This window comes from Hyaena hyaena, unplaced genomic scaffold, assembly GCF_003009895.1.
Source record: "Hyaena hyaena isolate Hyena2069 unplaced genomic scaffold, ASM300989v1 scaffold_55, whole genome shotgun sequence".
Lineage (NCBI taxonomy): Eukaryota > Metazoa > Chordata > Mammalia > Carnivora > Hyaenidae > Hyaena > Hyaena hyaena.
The window spans coordinates 816,841-839,043 of record NW_024080687.1 but is presented as its reverse complement, the minus strand read 5'-3'; the positions used below and the strand labels follow the sequence as shown (position 1 = coordinate 839,043).

The window sequence follows — 22,203 nt, the reverse complement described above, 5'->3', positions numbered from 1 at the left end:
ACATTTCACCTGGTCTGGACAACGATTGGGTGCATGCTCTGACACTGAATGAAGGCTTTTCAAGTGAGATGTTTTGTGCTTTATTACCCATTTCCTCTTCATCCACACATACGCACACTGACACACACGCACACATACACGCAAACCTGCAGGTGCACACGCATAACCCAAGTCTGAAATCTTTCTTCTTCTTAGAAGGCTGAAAACGTGACTCTTCTGTGATATGGGGACACGGGAGGGGTAGACGGTTGAAAGGGTTAAGTAAGGACCTCTAGTAATGCTTCCACTTGTTCTCTGAGGACTAACAAAGAAAGGAAGCACAGCCTCTGTAGAAGGAAATTCCCAGGCCCCACTTCGGACATTCGCAACCTGCCCTGTGAACCCCTGAGGGGTGTCTGATAATAAACACTCGCAAACAAAACAATCCATAAAGGCAGTTTTAACAACATTCCTGCATTTTCACCAAAGGGTTAGAACACCTTTTCCTGCATCTGGGGGCCTGGGAGGGGGCCTGGACATCCACCTACTAGCCGAGCCCAAGGATCCCAGCCCAGAACTGCTATTTGTACGTGCGGGTCTCCTTGCCCCTTGGGCCTGATTGTGAAGGAGACTTGTCCCCATACAGGGCTGCTAGCGTGCAGGTCGCAGACCCCACACAGAGTGGATACGGACCGCCCTGTGCAGGCCTGAGACCTACCCCTTCATCTTCCCTACTGACCCGCAGACACAACTTTTGAGTGTTGCAACCTTGAGTCCTAACGCAGTGACCTTCCCTAGTGGCAGGGACAGCTTGACAAAGACATAAAAACTCGACTAGCAAAGTGTGCCACTTAAGTAAGAAGCCTACTGGCTTCTTTTTCTGTAGCGGCAAAAAAGATAATAAAAGATCACACAAACAAAAACTCAAAAGCAACCCCCCAAACAACAACAATGAAAAGCCCTCAAGACTTGATGGTAAATATTTTTAGTCATTTGTTGTAAGGAGCTCAAAGCCTATTTGGCCCAAATGCAAAACCCTAAGCCAAAGTCTATGTTAAGTCGGTCTATTTGTACTATTGCACCTTATTTCTTCTCAAACTAATAGGACGTGAGGTTTGTTGCCTCCATTTTGTAGATAAGCAAATCAAGGAACAGAAACTGGCCTAGGGTAACCGCAAAGATCCCATTGATTCAGAAAGATTTCTGATGCCTGCTCTCTGTACGTGTGTGTGTAGCTATATGGATGCTTTTTTTTTTTTTTTTACTATAATACGCTTGACAACCCCTTTATTAATTGCAGTCAAATGCAGGATCTTTGGACGACATCCCCATTTCTGGGCTAGACCAGAGTCCACTTGATGGCATGGGTGAGGATCAGATCCTCTGCTGCCAATAGCAAGCTGAGCCTTTATTTCTGAAATGCCATCACTGGTCTCTGGGATATTTTTAGATGAAATAATCATGCATGTCTATTCATTTGCATCTGCCCAGAGCTGGCGGGCAACCTCCATGTTGACCCCAGCACTCAGGACCATGTAGACTAAGGGAATGACAGGTCCCAGATCTCTCTCTGGGCGGGGTAACATGAGCCTTCCACTCGGGCCTCCTGCCCTTTGTACTGTAACAATGCACGGAAACACAGCCTTGTTAGAGGAAATTCCCAGGGCCAGAGCTTGGACATTAGACAGTTGCTTTGCTCCACTGGCCAGGCTGATGTGCATCTAAAAATAAACACACTGGTCTGCATGGGTTTCTATGATTTTGCCATGCACAGTTGATGATATTTCAAAGAGCTTGGTTTCATCCTGGGTTTTGAGAAAGCAAGCCTTCAGGTAAACCTGGAGAATAAAATATATCATGGTTTCATTTTGATTTGGCACAATGTTAGCATCTGCTGATACCACAGTAGATGATGCAAATGCTTAGGACCCACCGAAGCTAAATTCTTCCTGCCCTAAGTGTCTAGGTCCTTAACTGGCAGAGAGGCTGTTATGTGCTGTGGCCCATTTAACAAAGGAAAGGGGGGTGGAAACACTGGCAAAAGACCTCAACTCAGAGCAGGCAGACAGCCTTAGCCAGTTCTCCTCTCTCCCGGAGAGCCAAGTATTCTGCTTGTGGTCCCGGCAATTTAGAGGACAGTAGAAGCACTTAGTTTGCACTTTATTTTTTTAATTTATTTTTTATTTTTTTATTTATTTCTAGGAGAGAGAGAGACAGCATGAGCAGGGGAGGGTCAGAGAGAGAGGGAGACACAGACTCTGAAACAGTCTCCAGGGTCTGAGCTGGCAGTCAGCACAGAGCCCGACGCGGGGCTCGAACCCACGAACCGCGAGATCATGACCTAAGCGAAAGTCGGACGCTTAACCGACTAAGCCACCCAGGCGCCCCAAGTTTGCACTTTAAAAAATGAGATTTCTGAATAGCTGAAAATACATAGTCATATAGTAGTGTTTCTATTTTATAGATAAAGCGGAGATCAGAGACAAAGCTCTGAGTCTTGCTGTTACTTGCCTGACCCTAGTTTGGCGGGAAAAGTACTGGAATGTGGCAATTTTCCATCAAATAAGAATGTGCTTGCAGCACAAGAAGGCACCCACAATCTAGTTACAGAGTAACCCAAGAAGAGCGGTTTGGGGTGAACTTTTCCCCCCTCATTGTTCTCATTGCTTTTTTTTTGCTTTTTCCTGTTCGTCCACTGTAGCTCTATTGTTGTGGAAAAGACCCTATTTAGAAATGATCGCTGCAGATACATCGAGCTAGCTGGTAAAAATGCAGCTACGATCACTCTCCAGCCTGCTGATTTTTTTTTTTTTTTTTTTTTTTTTTTTTTTGCAACCCTCCTTTGGTGGTTTGGGCTGGGGCCCTGACATCACAAGACTCCTAGTAACTTTGAGCAGGAAGGACCGAGAGGTCATCACCCGGACTCCACCCAGTGCGGGCATCCCTTTGGGAACACCCCGGCCATCGGCTTCCAGGGTGCGGGCACATTGCCCAGGACAGGGCGTTCACCACGCCACAAGGCAGCTCACCCCTGTCTCAGACAGTCCTGATGGTGGGTAAGCCCTTCCACACGCTGAAGTAAAAACTTGTGACCCTACAACTTCCACTCACCAATCTTCTGATGACTTCTTTTCCCACATAGAGCAATCTTTAAATATTTGAAGGCAACCTTCGTGTGCTGCAAGAGCAACTTTGTACTTCGAATATCTCCTGGTTCCTTCGACCAATCTGCAAATGACAATTTTCTCAATTTCACCGTCTTGGCCAGCCTCCTCTTCCAAGATCTGATGGATTTCTCCGGGCAACACATTAGGTACTTAAGCTGACTAATCTCTAGAACCTTGTGTGCTATAGATGATCTGCATTTCCAGAAATAAAACGAAGACTTGACAAGATACAGCTACTTATTTAAAAACAGAGGCAGAAGGGGGATTCTAAACCAAGTCTGCCTCTTTCTAGCCCACCACATGCCTCTGATTAAACAAGAAATGTTGACCAGGTACAGCCAATGGTGATCTCAGGCATGTTGTAAGGTTGCTGAAAAGTCCCTAGAAATCTCGTATTGTAGGTTGATATCCCTTTTGGTGCTAGAACTCGTGCTTACTAACAGAGAGTACTGATCGCTTGAGAGGTTTGGAAATGACCAGCAGAAAACACTGGCTCCTGAAAGGCAACTATAGACAAGGTGTGTGTACAGGAAATGTGGAGGCAAAGAGATGCATGAGGCACAGGAAGCAAGAAGGAATTCGGAAAGGCTGGGAGGCATTTCCTTTGGGAGTTCCAGATGATGATGGAACAAGACAAGAAGGCTGAAGAGGGAAAGAGTCATTACTCGAGATTACCTCAGCAGTTTGCTTCAGACTGAGCTGGCGGTTGTGTCTGGAACACAAAGAGAAGGTATTTACTTCCTCCTAGCTGTCCACGCAGCTCATGGAAACACAAAGTATGGGGACAAAGGATACTGTGTCCTGCACAGCATTTGATTCTAGATGAAACCTGGTTAAGACATAAATCTTTAGGTGGAAAGAAAGGGGAATCCTTGTAGCTGTGCCAGAGTGGGGGTCCGGGTTTGGCTCTACGTCTTTACGCTTTTAGATTTTTCCTGCACTTCTTGGTAGAGCTATATTCTTCCCTTCTTCTGTCTGCTTTCCAAAAAGAGAGATTGCCTGACGATGACACGGTCTCCTTCCTCAGCTGTCCTACTTCAGCCAGCTCTATACCCAGCACATATGCCAAATGGGTTTCTTTAAGCTGCAGGGCACTGCTCCCTAGGAAGCATTGTCACACTGTGCTTGATGGCTGAGCACAGGGCATAGTAATGCAATGACCCCCTTAAGACCTCTTCTTTGCCAGTGTTGCTCTTCAAATAACCGTGCAGCAGGAGAGAAGGTGAACGCAGAGGCTCCCTGGAGTCTTCCATGGAGACAGGAGCTTCTCCTCCTTACAGCTCTGTGTCTTGCTCACCATTTGAGAAAATCAAGCTTCAGAGAATGGATGTGGCCCCACCCTCGTTCATATGGTAAGTGGGTTACAGGTGCAGGACTCAATCAGGACTAACTAAAGCTTTCTTTCTGCTAAATCACACTGACTTTTAGAGCCCAATGCCTTTACCTGGATACGCCATTTTCATTACAGATCAGACTTTCCGTTTTCCTTAATGCATTTCAGGGAGAAGTGGGATAGAGACTAATAAAGAATGCATCCTCTGTATGGGAAGCTGCATGGTGGCAGTATTCGCATCTGTGTCGTTTGCCGTCGTATCATTACCATATAGTGCAGGGTCTGGTATGTAAAAGGTGCTCAGTACATAGTTGCTGAGAAAGAGTAAGTCTCTGACTTGGAGTGGTGGAGAAGGAGGGGCACAGGTAGAGAAACACCTAATGGGAGAGGCTACCCACAGAGACATAAAGAAATAGATTCTGGAAGGTATGGCACATGGTAGGTACTCAAAATGCTTGGCAAAAATATGATTTCAGCAATATCTCGTAAAAGATAGCGTGGGAAAATGTTGTGGGGATTGGCTGTCTCCTTGGAAAACTGCCAACTGTAGACCGCAGTCTGGTCATTAATTTGGGTTCTTCAGACAATATATCCATTTTATTTGTTCATTCATTGGTTCGTGAATTCAGTAAACATTGATTGAGCACATGCTATACACGTGGCATTTGTTTCAAGGGCTATAGCTTCAGAAATAAAAGACCAATAACCCCTGATGGGTGAAAATAAGCATAGCAACCATGATTTCATGTGCTAACGACTATTTTACCAAGTGCCATAAAGATGCAGACTTGAGAGACACATGGTCCAAGGTGGACTGGATGAGGGGAAGGAAGGGGTAGCAAATCAGGCTGCAATGGTAGATGGGCAGAGGAGATGAATGGCAGCCTCCTGGGCACACAGCACACAGAAACGTAGGTGAGCTTTAGAGCTCTCACATAATGGGGAAACAGAAGGTGTTCAGTACAGCCAGAAAGACAAATGGTAGGAGATAAACCGGACGGGATGAAAAGGAGGAAACTCTGAAGGTCTTGTCTGCCTTCCTTAAGTCGGGGCTTCTCAAGCTTGAGTGTGTATATGAATCACCCAGGGACCTGGTTAAAACATAGATTCACTCGGTTTGGGGAGGGGATGGGGAATTTGCTCCCATTGGGAGCTCCACAAGCTCCCAAGTGTGATGTGTGATTCAGCTGGTCCCAGAATGGACTACCATTTAGGTAGCAAGGAGATACACAATGGGGTGCAAAGGAAATAAGTCCACTGAGGAGAATGACATTCTCAGAACTGCATTTCCCAAAGAGCTCTGTAGCAGGAGATGCAGGACGGAATGGAGAGAGACTGTGCTGAGGTAGAATTCACAAGTGGCAAGAACTTACGAGCATCTGAACTAAAGAAGCTTGGGAAGAAGAGTCAGTGTTCAATAAATGGGTATAAATTGGCTGATATTCTGTGAAGTCACCATAAAATATTTCTCCCAGAGGAAGGGCTGGTGGCGACGATAAAAATGAAACACTAAAAACGTAAAAGGCAAAAAAAAAAAAAAAATCCAGAGAAATAGGTAGTGTTATTTGAGTAAAACTTAACCCTCTCCAGATCTCAGTTCACACATCATCTTGATTCTCAATAAGTGACCAACAAAAGTAACCAGCTAAGGGGTGAACACCATCCCTGCAGACAATCATCACAACGGAGTAGGTAAAATCAGCCTCTGGGCCATCACTTGATAGACACTGTCACTGCTTTCATCTAATTTCAGGAAACCACAGAGACAGTCATTGTTTTATAGCAAAACCTGGAAAATAACAGGGAAGTCCACCAGGTCCTGAACAAAATGCTTATTCACTTACTTATAACTTACAGATCCTCTAAATTAGAAACATCTATTTCTATTGCTGTCAGAAAATCCTCTGTGACCTCTGATTTACACCCCCCCCCAATAACACAAAAACTCAGAAAGAAGTAAAAAAAAAAAAAGCATGGTAGAGGTCTATGATTTGAAAAGAAAAGGCAGGTGGTAAGCTTTTCCCTTATGCAGGAGCCAAAACAATGCAACTTCTAATGAGATTTGCTCTCCAAAGAGAATAAGAATCAGCTTCATGTTTTCTGTACCATGTTAGTTGGCATTCTTTATCCAAAGATGCTCAAATTAAAAAAAAAAAAAAAAAACCCAGATGTCATCTCCCCCCTCACAATTTTTTCTCACGACCCAGTAATCAGGAAATCTCAACAAGACACACATGTGGAAAACACACAGCCAACTAGAGAAGCTTTATGGACATTCACATCTCCTTCAGAGCAGCTTGATTCACATCAAGACAGAACAAAATAATTCAGGGACCTACCTTTCTCTTCTGTGGCTTGCAGTCTCCTGAAATTTGACCCTGTACTGGAGATCTTCCCGGGAACCTCTTAGGTGAGGTGTAACTCAAGGGGCTCCCGTTCAGTTACACACCCACAGGAGGGTGGGGTTTCACAAGACCAGACTTCAGATCCTCAGGGCTCGACAGACCTTGGGGAGCAGAGGTGAACTGCCTTCTGTCCTCCTGCTGCAGGAAAAAGCTGGAAGACTCAGTGTGGCTGGAGGTGGGGGCGGAGGCTGGGGGAGGGGAAGTAATATGGGAACCATAATAAATAAGAGATCCTCTCCACATGATTTCCTGTATTTGGTGCCTGTTGCCTTTCTCCAGGCTCCCTAGAGGAAATAAGAAATTTAAACTTCTCCTTTGGCCACTGGGAAGAGGAGAATTAACATGCTGAGACCCATGAAAAGTGCAAATGAGCAGAGCAGCAGGCAGGGAGCTGAGGGGCCAGCTAGCTTTACCTTTTACCAAGTGCTTTCTTCCTGAAGTTTCTCTAAGTGTTTAACTGCAAAAGTCAAGAATGCCCTCATCCTCTCCCTCTGGGCTGAAGCATTTTCTGGCCACAGTCCAGATGTTGTGTGACAGAGCCGCTGGCGGAAGGCAGTTCAGAGCAGGCCTGGAAGAGTCTGTTCGCCAGCACAGGGAAAGCCTCTCTCCTTTCTCTCTTTGGAAATGCTGGTGACATTCTGTGACGAGTCTTGGGACAAAGCCCCAAGCCATTTTGCCTTAGGACTTAAAGAATTATCTGAAGGTTACCATCCACAGATTGCTGGAAGCAGAATGTCCTATATAATTTGTGGGGTTCAGTGCAAAAATGAAAATGACAGACCATTTATCCAAAATGAAAGGATTTCAAGATGGTGGGACACCTGGGTGGCTCAGATGGTTAAGCCTCTGACTCTTGACTTTGGCTCAGGTCATGATCTTATGATTCATGAGTTTCTGCCCCTCATCGAGCTCTGCACTGACAGTGCAGAGGCTGCTTGGGATTCTCTCTTTCCCTCTCTCTCTGCCCCTCGCCTGCTTGTGCCCCCCCCCAACATAAATAAATTTTTAAAAAAGGATTTCAAGATGGTGACAGCAGAACTTGAAGCCAACTGTAAGGACCCTTTCAATATGGGCGCTATGCTATTGTACAGCTTGCACACCCATGAAGCCAGTCTTAGCTGTAAGAGGAAGGTTGGAACTATGGGTGTGTTCATCTTAACCAGCTGAGCTATCAAGAGGCCTGGACTGTAGACATTTTGTCCTGAGGGGTGACAGCAGCTCTTGAACACAGTGTATCTAAAGGCCGGTGCGGGGGGTGATAGAAAATTCTGGGTTGGGGGTGTGAGCAGGCACAGACCACAAATGCATCACTGAGCTAAAACCACACCAGTTGTCTTCTTTGACTCCCGTGCAATCTGTTCTCCCCACAGACAGAGCAATTTTCCTCAAATGCAATAGGATTCACATGCTTAAAATCTCTCTGTAGCCTAGTAATTAAGGCCAAACACTCCCTCCTGGCTTCCAGCCTCTTCCACGCTAGGCACTGGCTAATCTCTCTGAACTCACATCAGAGCCCACCACCACACTCACCCCCTTTCCATTCCCTCCAGCCCCACCTTCCCCACTGCTGGGAAACCTACGAAGAATGTCCTCCCCAATTCCAACTCTTCAAATCTCATGTCTTCCAGATAACATTATTCTGATTCCTGGGCCCCCTTTATTTTCTCCCACAGCAAACCGTGCTTCTCTCAGAGCGCTGAGGACCCACCCGCTGCCCGCCCCCCCCGCCCTTGCCCCCAACACACATCATCTGCAGCTGAGCTAGAAACCGCAAAGTCGTGGACTGTGTCTGTTTTATCCTGGGCCCGGGACCCAGGAGGATGGAATTTGTGTATCTTTAGTGTGAGCAAGAGCATTATTCATTACGGTTGTCCCTCTTTGGGCAAAGGGGAAAACATAGGGCTCGGAAGAAAACATAAGATTGTTGTTAAGGTTTCATTTACAGTTTAAACTCTTGCAGAATGGAACGATTTCAGATGTGCTGCTGGTCAACATTTATTAAGATGCCCGTTTGTCATGTGCTGTCCATCCCCGTTCTCACAGGTGCTATATTATGGGTAGGAAATGACCTCTGTTGAGAAAATGAAGCTTTGGACAGGCCAGCCAAGAGGATCAAAGTTGGTAAGGGTGAAGGAAAATGGGAAGATGCTGGATGGAGCTGAGGAAAGAGGGAGCGAAGGCCACATGGGTGGGAAAATGGAGAGGCAAGGGGAAAGGAGGGGAATGTGGGAGGGAGAGAGAGGGAAGCAGGGAAAGACACGTGAGGTGGCACAAAACAAGGGTCCAGCAAAGGCTAGAAAACAGAGAGGTGGAGGGGATGACAGGAAAATGACTGGCCAGACCAGCATTTCATCCGGAAATAGAGAACCCAAGACAGCCTCCATGGTCCCTTCCTGATGCCCAGGCCTTTCTTGGCTCCCTAATAAATCAAACCATGTTTTCTAAACATCAAAAGACATCCAGCGAACCCTCGCTTCCCTTTTCTGAGACCCAACTTCCCATCTACAGAGCCAGACCTCTCCAGCCATGCATGTACCACGACCCTGCCCACCCCTTCACACAGCCCCACTGCTGGCCACACAGATTGAAGCACGGTGAGCACTGACCCCACGGAGGCAATCACGCTGCCTCCTATAAGAATCTGAACTTATGGCGGAGCTTGGGTGGCTTAGTCGGCTAAGCGTCCAACTTCGGCCCAGGTCGTGATCTCATGGTTTGTAGGTTTCAGCCCCATGTCAGGCTCTGTGCTGACAGCTCGGAGCCTAGAGCCTGCTTCACTTTCTGTGTCTCCCTCTCTCTACCCCTTCCCCACTCAAACTCTGTCTCTCTCTCAAGAATAAATGAAACATTAGGAAAGAATTTAAAAAGAATCTGAACTTAGATCAAACAGGCACCAGGCACTCTTTATTGGTCACTTGAAATAAGGGAGTGAAATTTCCATGCACTTTGCACAGGATCTCTGCTTTACAACCCCCAAATCTTCATGGATCTGGGGGAACTTGGGGGGAGAACAGAACAAGAGCAAGAGAGACGAGAGTGGAGAGAGACAGAGAGTGAGGGGAGCTTGCCCATGAGAGGACATGAAGTTCCTGAGGGTGTGGGACGGGCATGGGGCCCAAACTCCATTCCGGGAGCCAGGGTTCCATGAGATCCTGCATCCTCTTATGGCCCAAATAAAATTTGCCTTTTTTCGCTCCTACTTTATTATGAGGACACACTGACAAAAACAAAATTCACATTTGTAAACACCAAAAGGCCCACAGATGAACCATAGCTCCTGACTGAAGATCTTCTTGAGGAGTAGGGGAAACAGAGGCTGTGTCTAACAGTACCAGCAACATTTCTAAAAATAATTTAAAAAAATTTTTTTAATTTATTCTTAAGAGAGAGACAGAGAGAGAGTGAGTGTGAGCAGGGGAGGGGCAGAGTGGGAAAGGGACAGAGAATCAGAAGCAGATTCCAGGCTCTGAGCTGTCAGCACAGAGCCCAACGCGGGGCTTGAACTCACAAGCCGTGAGATCATGACTTGAGCCAAATTCAGACATTTAACCGACTGAGCCACCCAGGCAACCCTCTAAAAACATCTTTAACAATTTCTCTTCTGAGTCTCCCACATCAAGGGTGCTGCTCAGGCCTCTCTGCCCCTCCTTCCTTCTCCCTCTACCAGTGCTTCCAGAAGACATCTTGTGAAACGTCATGCTCTCTTCCTTGTGAAAGCCACCAGCTGTCTCTCCTGTCACCGCCAAACACTCATGTGCAAAACAGTGACTCCTCCATGGTCCCACACACAGTGGGTGACTGTCGCTTATAGGACCTGCTCACGGCCTAGACACAGGTAAGGCACATCACCATCTAAGGAGACTTGTAACTTAACACTTGTGTCCCTGTCATACATAGCCATGATCAAGTCCTCACTTTTTACAGAACGGAGGAAAATGATTTTCTGTTATAAGCAACCAAAGGGCCTGAAAGCTGGCCACACCTCAGCCTTTGCCCCACCCATGGGAACCAGCATGAGATTTGGGGCCAAACAGCCATGAGTGCACATGTCAGCTTCTTTAAAAAAAAAAAAAGGTGGCGTGATGAAGGTCACGTTTCTCCATTCAGCAGGATGCTGCTGTGGGTTTGGGGTAAGCAGCCTTTCCAGCCTCAGGAAGTTCCTGTCCATTCCTAGTTCCCTGAGACGTCTGTTATATTGGTGATTGTTGTTATAAATGAGTATGGGACTTCATCGCTTTTATTATTATCCTTATAAATAGGTACTGAACTTCAAGAATGCCTTTTTGCAAAATAAATAAATAAAGATCAAAACAAAAGGCAGAAGGGGGTCAAGGGATATGCACAGTGGTGCTGTTGCAACACAAATTAGGTTCTGAGGTTTGTTTGGATTTGGAAACATTGTCATGGTTTTGAACACTTCCACGACAACGTGTTTTTTTTTTTTAATATTTATTTATTTTTGAGAGAGATAGAGACAGAGTGTGAGCAGGGGAGGAACAGAGAGAGAGGGAAACAGCATCTGAAACAGGCTCCAGGCTCTGAGATGTCAGCACAGAGCCTGACGCGGGGCTCAAACTCACAGACCATGAGATCATGAGCTGAGCCAACGTCAGACGCTTAATGGACTGAGCCATCCAGGTGCCCCATCCATGACAATGTTACTATTAGAATTGCTGAGCATGTATTCTGGTTGCTTCTCGTGGTTCCTCTGAAACGACAGATTACCTCATGTATGTATAAGGGCTGCATTTGTCTGAGAAACTCTGGTTGAGGTTGTCTGATTCGAGTACAAACTATAGTAACAGAGCCATAATTTAGCAGCTATAAAAATAATCTAACTTGGTGTGATTCTCAGTATATTGTTTGGGACAATTAATTGTAATTTAATATACACATGTATCTATAATAAAGTAAAGATTTATTAAACCAATAGTTTGAATTTTCTTCATAGCGTCTCAGTTTTGTTTCTAATTAATGGGTATAACTCCCATCTAAAATAAAGTGTCAAGGGGTGCCTCGGTGGCTCAGTTCGTTTAGCATCTGACTTTGGCTCAAGTCATGATCTAGGCGCTGCTTTGGACTCTGTGCTGACAGTTCCCAAATGCAGGAGAGACAGAGAGAGAGGGAGACACAGAATCCAAAGCAGGCTCCAGGCTCTGGGCTGTCAGCATAGAGCCCAGCACAGGACTGGAACTCCAGAGCTGCAAGATCATGACTTGAGCTGAAGTCAGATGCTTAACTGACTGTGCAACCTGGGTACCCCCACCGGAAATAGTTTTTAAGTAGAAGTGTCAAGGGGCACCTAAGTGGCTCAGTCAGTTGAACTACTGACTCTTAATTTCAGCACAGGTCATGATTCCAGGGTCATCAAACCCCGCATCAGGCTCCTCACTGAAAGTAGAGCCTGCTTAGGACTCTCTATCTCTCTCCTTCTGCCTCTCCCCTGCATTCTCTCTTCTCTCAAAAAAAAAAAAAAAAAAAGGACATTTGGGGTATTTGCAATGGCAGAATTCTGTTTTCTTCAATATTTTGCTTAGTTGTATATGTTCCATGAGTCTGTAAAATACAAACAGGGAATGAGTGAAGCATGTTGACTGTCAAAGTAAACAAGAGAACTATCTCAGCCCAACAGTTAGGAAGGGACCAGGGCACCAACTTGGCTCAGTTAGTTAAGCATCCAACTCTTGGTTTCCACCAAAGTCATGATCTTGTGGTTCTTGAATTTGAGCCCCATGTTGGGCTCTGTGCTGACAGTGCAGACCCTGCTTGAGATTCTCTCTCTCCTCTCTCTCTCTCTTCCCTGCTCACATGCACTCTCTCTCTCTTTCTCTCCCAAAATAAACTTAAAAAAGAATTTTTAGAAAAAGAACAATTACAAAGATACAGCATCTCAGTTAGGTCAGGAGTATAGGTAAAGCCCCAGATGGGACTGAACAGAGTCATAACTGGACCCAGGTTCACCAGGCAGAATAAAAGTGCTAAGGTTTGGGCTCATTTGAAACTAGTACTTTGTAGGTGAGAAGATCTTGATCAGCAAAGGGCACATCTTTCAGGTATTTGATAGTTTCTTAAAACAGTATTTTCAGTAATTCTGGCCACATAGACAGCCGTCCAGAAATACCTTACTGTCAATCAGCTATAGCAAAGCCTTCAATGAATGGGTCAATGGCACTTTGCCAGGAAGAGACCAGAACATATTAATATATCAGTGTGATTTGGCTTCTCTTTAATTTTGATATTTGTTGTATTTTTAGTTGATGTAACTTGCAATATATGTTTATAATATCAGAGGCATACAATAATTTCTCTTTAAGGAATGATCTGGTCAATCAGTTCAGTCTGCTCCTTAAAGTTCTTAGTGTCAGATATGCAAGTAAACATAAAAGTGTTTTGTTTCTTTTTTTTTTCTTTTGAAATGGATTTGTTATCAGTGCCATTATTTGGAGGGGAAATAAATAACACCCCCAATGGCCCAATGTGGCAGTTCAGATGTTTTCCTGAGAAGAGTGATTCCTGATTTGAAAGGAAACATGAGAGGTATAAACAGTCATGGAAAATAATACATAGAACAAATGTGATCTGTTAGATGCTCAGACATCACTCACTGCACCTATGTGGCTCTTTCTTCAGGAGCTCTAAGTGCCTCTGGGAGGGAGAATCCATCCTGACAGCTTTGACTCTGCCTACATTGGAGGTGAGGCTAGTCTTGTTTCATTAGCTGTTTTTGTCTTCGCCAACTACCAACATCACATTAGTCTTTGAAGATGGAACTCTGTAAGGGAATGAGTCAGGAGCTCTGTAACCTTCAGTATTTCATGGAGCGATAAAAAAGAAATGTGTATTCCCTAATACCAAACCTGTCAAAGAGGGAGCATAGGCAAGGAACATCAGTGGGATTGTTCTTTGAAAAAAAAAAAAAAGAAAGTTTGCCTTAAGTAAGACCAATATCACAATCCTCCCCTGAAAATAAAAATGTTGAAAGAAAGGAAGGAAGAAAGACATAAATCCAGTGTTCGGGAGAACTAGGAATTCTCATACACCGATTGTTTTGTGGGGAATTAGGAACTCTCACAATGCTGAGTGTTATTTGGTAAATCACTTTGGAAAGCAATTTGGCAGTCTCGAGGAAAGTTCAAAATCCTGGTCACTATAGGCATTCTAGAAAAATACTTGCCCATAGATGCAAGCAGAAAGCACGAGTGTTTTCAAATGTATCACTCTTTATTGTGAATAGTTAGACTCCAAAGAAACACATATATGTAATCAGTCAGGAAATGGGTAAAAGAAATTAGCATTACTATAGGAATAGCACTGTAGATCTATATGTATCAACAAGGATGGATAATAATTTTAAAAGTGGGGGAAAAAAGCCAGAGTGAAAAAAGGCAGTTGCAGAAATGTATGTACAAAATGATATATAATGAAAAAATACACAATGTTACCCAGGAGGAGGAAGGTATGGAATAGGACTCAACAGGGAATAAACATGATTTTTCATGTTATTCTATGTCTTTGGTATAAAAAAAGAAATGAAAATGGCCAAATATCAATGCTTTAATTCTATACAGCATACAACACAGTTGACTCTTTTTCTCCATAATTTGTCTTTCAAAAAGAGAAGAAAGCAAAATCGCTAAAATATTATTTTCAAAAAGAGACATTTGAGTCATAGATTAAACACATTCTTTTCACATCCTCCACCTGCAATCATGACTGAAAAAAAAGTTATTAGGAAAAGAACTCCAGGGATAATCATAATTATCTTTAATCTTGATGAAATGGCGCTGTTATCCTTGGCTTGAGGTCAGATTTGCTCACTTCCTCTATGTGAAATAAAACCTGGTTTCCTCCGGGGCCCCTTCAGGTGCCGTATTTTCTAGGGTCTTGCACATTGACTGACATCTCCACTTCCTCTACTGCACACGATCCTCTACAGGAGAGAGAACCTGTGGAAACTCAATGAATAGATCTACAAACTTCCCCCAAACAAGTGGTTTTATTTTTTTTTATTATTTTTTTAAATTTTTAATGTTTTATTTATTTCTAGGAGAGAGAGAGAGAGACAGTGTGAGCAGGGGAGGGTCAGAGAGAGAGGGAGTCACAGACTGAAACAGGCTCCAGGCTCTGAGCTGGCAGTCAGCACAGAGCCCGACGCGGGGCCCGAACCCACGAACCGCGAGATCATGACCTAAGCGAAAGTCGGACGCTTAACCGACTAAGCCACCCAGGCGCCCCCCAAACAAGTGGTTTTAAAAATATATGTATCTTCAAAAGTTTGAAAAAGAAATTATTTTATTTGGATGATGTAAAGCAGAACTTGTGTTAAAAATTAAACTTTGGCATTCTACATTTGACTATAAATCCTCTTTTGTTTGGTGGGCAGAATTTTATTTATTATTTATTTTTGAGAGAGGAGGAAGGGGCAGGGAGAAGGGGAGAGAGGGAGACCAGCGATCCAAAGCGGGCTCTGTACTGACAGCAGAGAGCCAGATGTGGGGCTTGAACTCACAAACCATGAGATCATGACCTGAGCCAAAGTTGGTCACTTAACTGACTGAACCGCTCAGACACCCTGGTTGGCAGAATTAAGGGACCAATGTGAGTTGAGAATATACCAAGGAGTTTTTTCCTAGTTATAGAGATAGAGGAGACAACTATGGCTTTGTGGGAAAGTCCTAAATTTCTCTAACCTCTGACTCTCCTATTAGTTAAGGAATGGTGCTTGTTTCAGACTCACTCTCAGCCTTGCCATTCAACATCTCAGAAGGAACAGTGAACAAACAGAGATCATGTCTCTTTAAAGATGTGATGGAGGCAAATCACCTGGGGGTCCAGGTGACTTGACTGTGATGATCTCGCAGCCCCTGGCAAGGCGGGTCTTCCTGGATCGCCACACCTTTATCTTCAAGGAAAATGTGCAGGACAGTTGAGTTCATCTGAGCCATCCTTGCTGCATTGGAACCAACACCAAATGGTTTGCCGCCAAGCCATTGTTCTTGGTTTCTGCCTTTGAACCCCACATCCTTCATTTCCCAAAAGCCCCATTAGCATAAGGCTTTTGGGTCCAGCAGATTTTCTGAAGGTCTGAGAAAAGGGAGAGGGTAATTACATCAAAGCCCAGAAAACAATGTACGCTGATTACTGGAGTTATGGTCCTGAAGTCCCTCTGCCGCTACTCCACAGGGGATTTTTCTAGCCAATGTTCTCCCTGAGGCCTCCACCTATGTCATGTGCTTGGACTCTCCTTCCTTCCTAGGGCTTCTTGGCAGCTCCCTCTTCCCTTTCCCCTGGGTCCCATCTTCTCACTGCTGTGGAACTTTCTAATGCTTCTCAATCCATTAATCAGAGAAGTTTATCTCTCTTCTTAGTTTTGCACCCATTCATCCAGAAGCCCAGGAGGGGTTCAGCTTTCACCTCCAACCTGACCCAAGGGAGGTTATCTTCTAAAATAAACATCCATCTTTATGCTACCCTCTTGGAAGGCTACAATACTTCTATCAATTTATTTTTAACAGTTTATTGTCAAGTTGGTTTCCATATAACACCCAGTGCTCATCCCCACAAGTGCCTTCCTCCATGCCATTTCTATCAATTTAAATAGCAATATTTTCTTTTTCTTCCTCACCCACGCCTAGCTTATTCTCCTTGTATATGCATGGCTTAGCTTTTATACTATATTTTAAGCATCTTGATTGTATCTTTGATCAGCTCTGTATCCCTCTTTGTACCACATACTTATTGAATAAATAAATAAGACAGAAAATGATAGAAAGCATGAGATCAGAGGGTCTTTAAGAATGGATAAAGAGAAGGGAGGATTGATTTCTATTATGAGTAGAAAAACTTAAAGGTCTCTTTTTCATGGTTGCAGATGACCCAATGCTGGGAAATAGAAAAGTTCCCAGAAGTGAAATTCAACAAACTCTTGAAGGTTCTATATGATTTCCAGAATGCACTGCCTCTTTACTTGGCCCAGATTACAAAATGTATTCTGTAAACACTGGATGCATTAGGAAATGACATGAGGTATTCCCCCTCAGCCTCCCTTTTACTTCTAGAATGAGAAATGTAGGAAAAATAAGCTGCCACCACGGTCCTCCTGGACTGAACCATCGCACCAGGGCATGTGGGCAGCGCTTGGTTGAAACCACATCCTTCAGTTTATCATTGTTGACATGGCCCCAAAGCTAACATCTCGGTTCATTCCCGAAGGATGACTCCCAATCTCTCTGCCTCAATAAGCTGTCATATCTTCTCACAGAAACAATGACTTTCTCAGCTATTAATTCTTTAAATCAACCAGAATTGATGAAAACATGTTTTTTATTCCTCTCTGAGAGTCACAAAGAATTTTCACTTAACGTGATTTGTTCCCAACCATCCCCAGCTACCTTAGAGGGAAATATCTGTCATCACCACCAAAGATTTGACAGTCTTACCATATTCTCTGTGTCAGGTTTTTCCCCCCAGCACTAGAGACCCAAGTAGCTCGCAGTCTCAGTAAATAATTTCATAACTCTAAGTTTAGAAACACCTAAACTTCAGAACATTGACCTCATTGAGAGTTTGAATACAATTTTAACATGATCTGGAAAGAATTAGTGTCTACTATTACCTCAACTGGCCTGCCCATCTTCTCATGTCTGATGAAAATAGGATAGAGAGGGGCGCCTGGGTGGCTTAGTCGGTTAAGTGTCCGACTTTCGCTTAGGTCATGATCTCGTGGTTCGTGGGTTCGGGCCCCGCGTCGGGCTCTGTGCTGACTGCCAGCTCAGAGCCTGGAGCCTATTTCAGTCTGTCACTCCCTCTCTCTCTGACCCTCCCCTGCTCACGCTGTCTCTCTCCTAGAAATAAATAAAACATTTTAAAAAATTAAAAAAAAAAAAAGAAAAGAAAATAGGATAGAGATGTGGGTATGGTGGTTTAGAAGTCAGAACAATGTTTTGTTCCAAAACCTAGTCATTTATTTGGATATGCAGAATGTTTTTCTTAACAAAAAAACATTTCTAAAATAACAACAACAATAATTACTATCATTTCCTGAGTACTTATCACGTACCAGAGGCTATGCTAGGTTAAATGAAACTTAATTCTGATAACAACTCTGAAAGGTGGGGATGAGGACTTTCATCTTTGATAGGAAACTAAAGCTCAGAGAGGTTATGTAACTTACTCAGAGTCACCCAGCTGTGCTTTAAAAATGTGTTTTTTTGGCTTTCATAGTAAATGTTGAATAAATAAATGAAAGAATTACTAAATATACGAGCCAATGGCTTTCAAATGACCCACACTACCATTGTAATTGTTCTTATGTGAAGAAAAATAAACACAAAAGTTACAATATTAATAATAAAATTATGCAGAAAATCAGTAATGTAGGATAAAACAGACTTTTACACTGCAGTATGATGTTTGGGAGTAGTTGGTCTAAATAGAGGGGGGGAGATGAACACTTTTGGGAGATAATTCTAGTCCTTTTAAATTTATTTGAAAAGTTTGGCTTCACTTTTCCTTGATACTAGTATCGCTCTTAACTACTTTTATTTTTACCATCATGACAAGTTTCCTGTTAGTTGTCATATGGAAGAAAATGAACCATCACTAATCACAGGTGGAAGAAATTCAAGGGCAGTGACTCTCCACATTTTATATCTTAAGATCTCTTGTCATAATTAGAGATGCTGGATCAAATCTCGATCAGAAAAAAACTCTCAGCCATCCCCTTTCCCCTAGCCCTCTATATCCACTAAGGACATTGATATGTTCATAATTACTGATGTTTATTAATCTTTCATTTTAAGTGTATAAAATTTCAAAAATATTTTATTAAACATTGCTGCTAGAGCACCAAAAATAATAAACAGAGGAAAAAAACAATCCATTAGTAGCTGAAATAATAATTCTATTATTTAAAAAGTATAATAGTGCTATTTTTAAAAATATATATTATTAAATATATATATTAAATATATATTAAAAATTATTTATATTAAAATTAAAATTAAAAATATATATTAAAAATATATATTATTCTGACTGAAACACAAGCAAACTTTCCTTTAAGTTATCAGAAGTGGGACTGATAATGTTCTAGGTATATGTGGGGTTTGAGGAAATATTAACTTATTAATGTTACTGAAGATGCTTATCTGACATAGGCTTTCTGCAGTCCCTTTGCCACGTCTCTAAAGGAGCCCATGACGAATCAAGACTCGGAAGCAGGGGGCAGGCCTCTGGGTAGGGCAGGTGCAGCCTGACGGCCTGATAAAAAAACAGAGACGATGAGGGCATAGGTCTGGAGAGCATGCCAAGGCCCATCAGACATCCAAAAAATGATGAGAATAGAGGTCAGTGAGCGGTCCAAGGCCTGCCAAAGACCAGTTTCAAGAAGGTTCACTGGAATTAAGGGAGCATGTTGCCAAGGCAATGAACAGCCCCCCAGCATCAACCGCAGAGTCCTGCATACCTGGGGAACATGGGCCCTTTGAGTTTTAGCAGCCTTAATTGCCTCCCCCAGTTCCATATGGAGGTGGCCTGAAGGCGCCCAGCTCAAGGCTGCTGACACCAAAGGAGAGGGCTCATTAACTGTTCGTACCTAGTTTATGAATGAGAAATGAAATGAGCTTTGTGAGATGATTTGCTGTCCTCCTATTGTGGTAAGGTCCCCTCCCTAAGGAAAAAAAAGAACATCTCAAGGCAACCTTGCTATTCGTGTATGTGATGACATCCTTCACGACGTTATAACATGAGATCATGTTAATCAGACTGCATGTTTGTGTGTCTCCCATATATGGGAGACAAAGAAGTAAAAAATATATTTAAAAAACCCCACACCACATGGTGTTCGGGGCTCAGTTCTTTGGGTTCGAACCCTACTGAGCGACGCCGGCTGGAATAAAGTTGTTTCCTGCAAACAAGAGCCTTGGTGTCATGACTCTCTGTACAAAAATCCTGCTACACTATCGCTCACCTTTGAGGGGCATTTGTACTGGACCATTGGCCTCTGGGCTCACCTCGAGTACTGGATAAAGCTAGACAGTGTTGGAGGTCAGAGGAAGAGCTTGTAGAATACCAACAGAATTGTCAAGATCCTACTGCCGGGGTGGGGGTGGGGGGGCGGGGGGGAAGACCAGATACAGCAAAGAGAAGATAAGGAAAGAGAAAAAGTAGCTCTTGCAATTCTGCAATTCAAATTTGGAGAAGACATCTTGAGAAGGGCCGAGCCTTCAGTCTTCTCTTTACAATTGTAAGACTGAGCAAGAGCACACTTAGAGAGCCACATCCTTTGTGTGTCTTCATTGAAAAATTATAAATTAAGCTAACCCTGTCAATCAGGGCCCCACTAGCAAAACAGAAGCAGATGGAGATGTGTATTAAGAGCTTTATTGCACAAAGTGGTTCACGCAATTGTGGAAGCTGGCTAGGCAAGTCTGAGATCGGGAGGGCAGGTGGTCAGGAAGAATAGGCTGAACCCTGGGGCACACTCCAACCCTGCAGCCCACAGGCAGAATTTCTGCTTCCTCAGGAAACCTCAGTTCTGTTCTAAAGACTTTTCAAGTGATATAATCAGGTCCACACAGATTATCAAGGATAATCTCCTTAAGATCAACTGATGATAGGGGTGCCTGGGTGGCTCAATTGGTTAAGTGTCTGACTTCGGCTCAGGTCATGATCTCACAGTTCATGAGTTCAAGCCTTGCATGGGGCTCTCTGCTGACAGTTCAGAGCCTGGAGCCTGCTTCCAATTCTGTATCTCCCTCTCTCTCTCCCGCTCTGTTGCTTATGCTCTATCTCTCTCTCTGTCTCAAAAATAAATAAACATTTTAAAAAAAGATCAGCTGATGATACATATAAGTCATATCTATAAGATACTTACAGGGCAACACTTAGATTAGTATTTGATTCAACAATGCTTTTGCTCTGTGGGGAAGATAACGTTGGAATTATTAAAAAATGTCTTAAAGGAATATTTAGATTGAGAAATAACCATGAACTTTACATGCCCTTTTCAAATACTTTTATATAATCAGATATAATAAATTAGCATTATCATAGAAAATACTATAAAATAATTGAATTTTATCATATAAATTTTATCATATCACATACTGTGATTTTCACCATCTCACAGAGCAGAATTTAGATCTATATGATATATATAGATTATAATATATAATAATATATATATTATTATAATATAATAATATAATATATAAAATATATATGTTTTATATTCAAGTTAGTTAACACACAGTGTTGTCTTGGCTTCAGGAGTAGAACCCAGTGATTCATCTCTTACATCTGCCACCCTGTGCTCATCCTGAAAAGTGGCCTCCTTAATGCTTGTCACCTGTTTAACCCACCCTTCCCCCTCCAGCAATCCTCAGTTTGCTCTCTGTATTTAAGAGTCTCTTATGGTTTACTTTCCTCTATGTGTTTATCTTCTTTTCCCTTCCTTCCCCTGTGTTCACTCATTGAGTTTCTCAAATTTTACATATGAATGAAATCATATGATATTTGCCTTGCTTTGGCTGACTTATTTTGCTTCACATAATGTGTTCTAGTTCCATCCATGTTGTTGTGAGATTTCATTCTTTTTGATCACTGAGTAGTATTCCGCTGTATATATACCACATCTTCTTTATCCATTCATCAGTCGATGGACATTTGGACTCTTTCCATAACTTGGCTATTGTTGATAGTGCTGCTATAAACATATATTTTTACATTTCATTTTCTTTCAAGTTTTTCAAAGCTGAGATAGTGCAAAGAAAACTAAAAGTAGAATTATGTTGCTTGGTTTGTTCAAATGCCTCTTCAGTAGGGAGCATACCTTGATCTATAGTGGCAAGAAAATCATCCTTATAGAAATTTCTTTGGGGATTATTTGTACATGAATCTTCTTTATATCGATGTATACACTTTTGTTTCCTTGTATGATTAACTTATATTTTATTGGAATGTCACTTTGCCGTACAGGTCACATGCAGTTTCTTTTGATTCACAAAACCACTTTTCCTTTAAAAAAAAAAACAAAAAACAAACCAAAATATTTTTACCCCTTCTGTTAAGTGAAGTGGCCAAATTCTGATCTTCTCTTTTTATAAGACTTTACCTAACTGTTTATACCAGATAAACAAAGTTCATTCCAAATAACAAAATAAGAGGACAGCTAATGTTCAAATTTAATTGCATTTTCTGCGGAAGACCACAGTTTGCTATTTATTTGAAGCTCTTTTGTGTTTTCACTTAATTCTCCTATCCATCTGATATTTGGTCTAAATTAAATCTTCTTGCTTGATAGCATTCAGTCAGCTTT

The 22,203-nt window shown here is 42.8% G+C and overlaps 1 protein-coding gene across 6 annotated transcripts in view; it reads right to left on the bottom strand.

Moving 5' to 3' along the window:
• The window catches only part of ADGRF5 (adhesion G protein-coupled receptor F5), a 102,888-nt gene extending 95,720 nt beyond the window's left edge, over window positions 1–7,168 (bottom strand). For 2 of the 6 annotated variants that reach the window (XM_039231142.1, XM_039231146.1), the window contains exon 1: window positions 6,819–7,165. The gene's annotated coding sequence lies outside the window, so the exon portion shown is untranslated. Of the gene's footprint in view, window positions 1–6,818 lie in introns of all 6 variants that reach the window. The other 4 variants (XM_039231148.1, XM_039231149.1, XM_039231147.1 and 1 more) reach the window with 3 other exon arrangements.
• Between the last annotated feature and the right edge of the window lie 15,035 nt (window positions 7,169–22,203).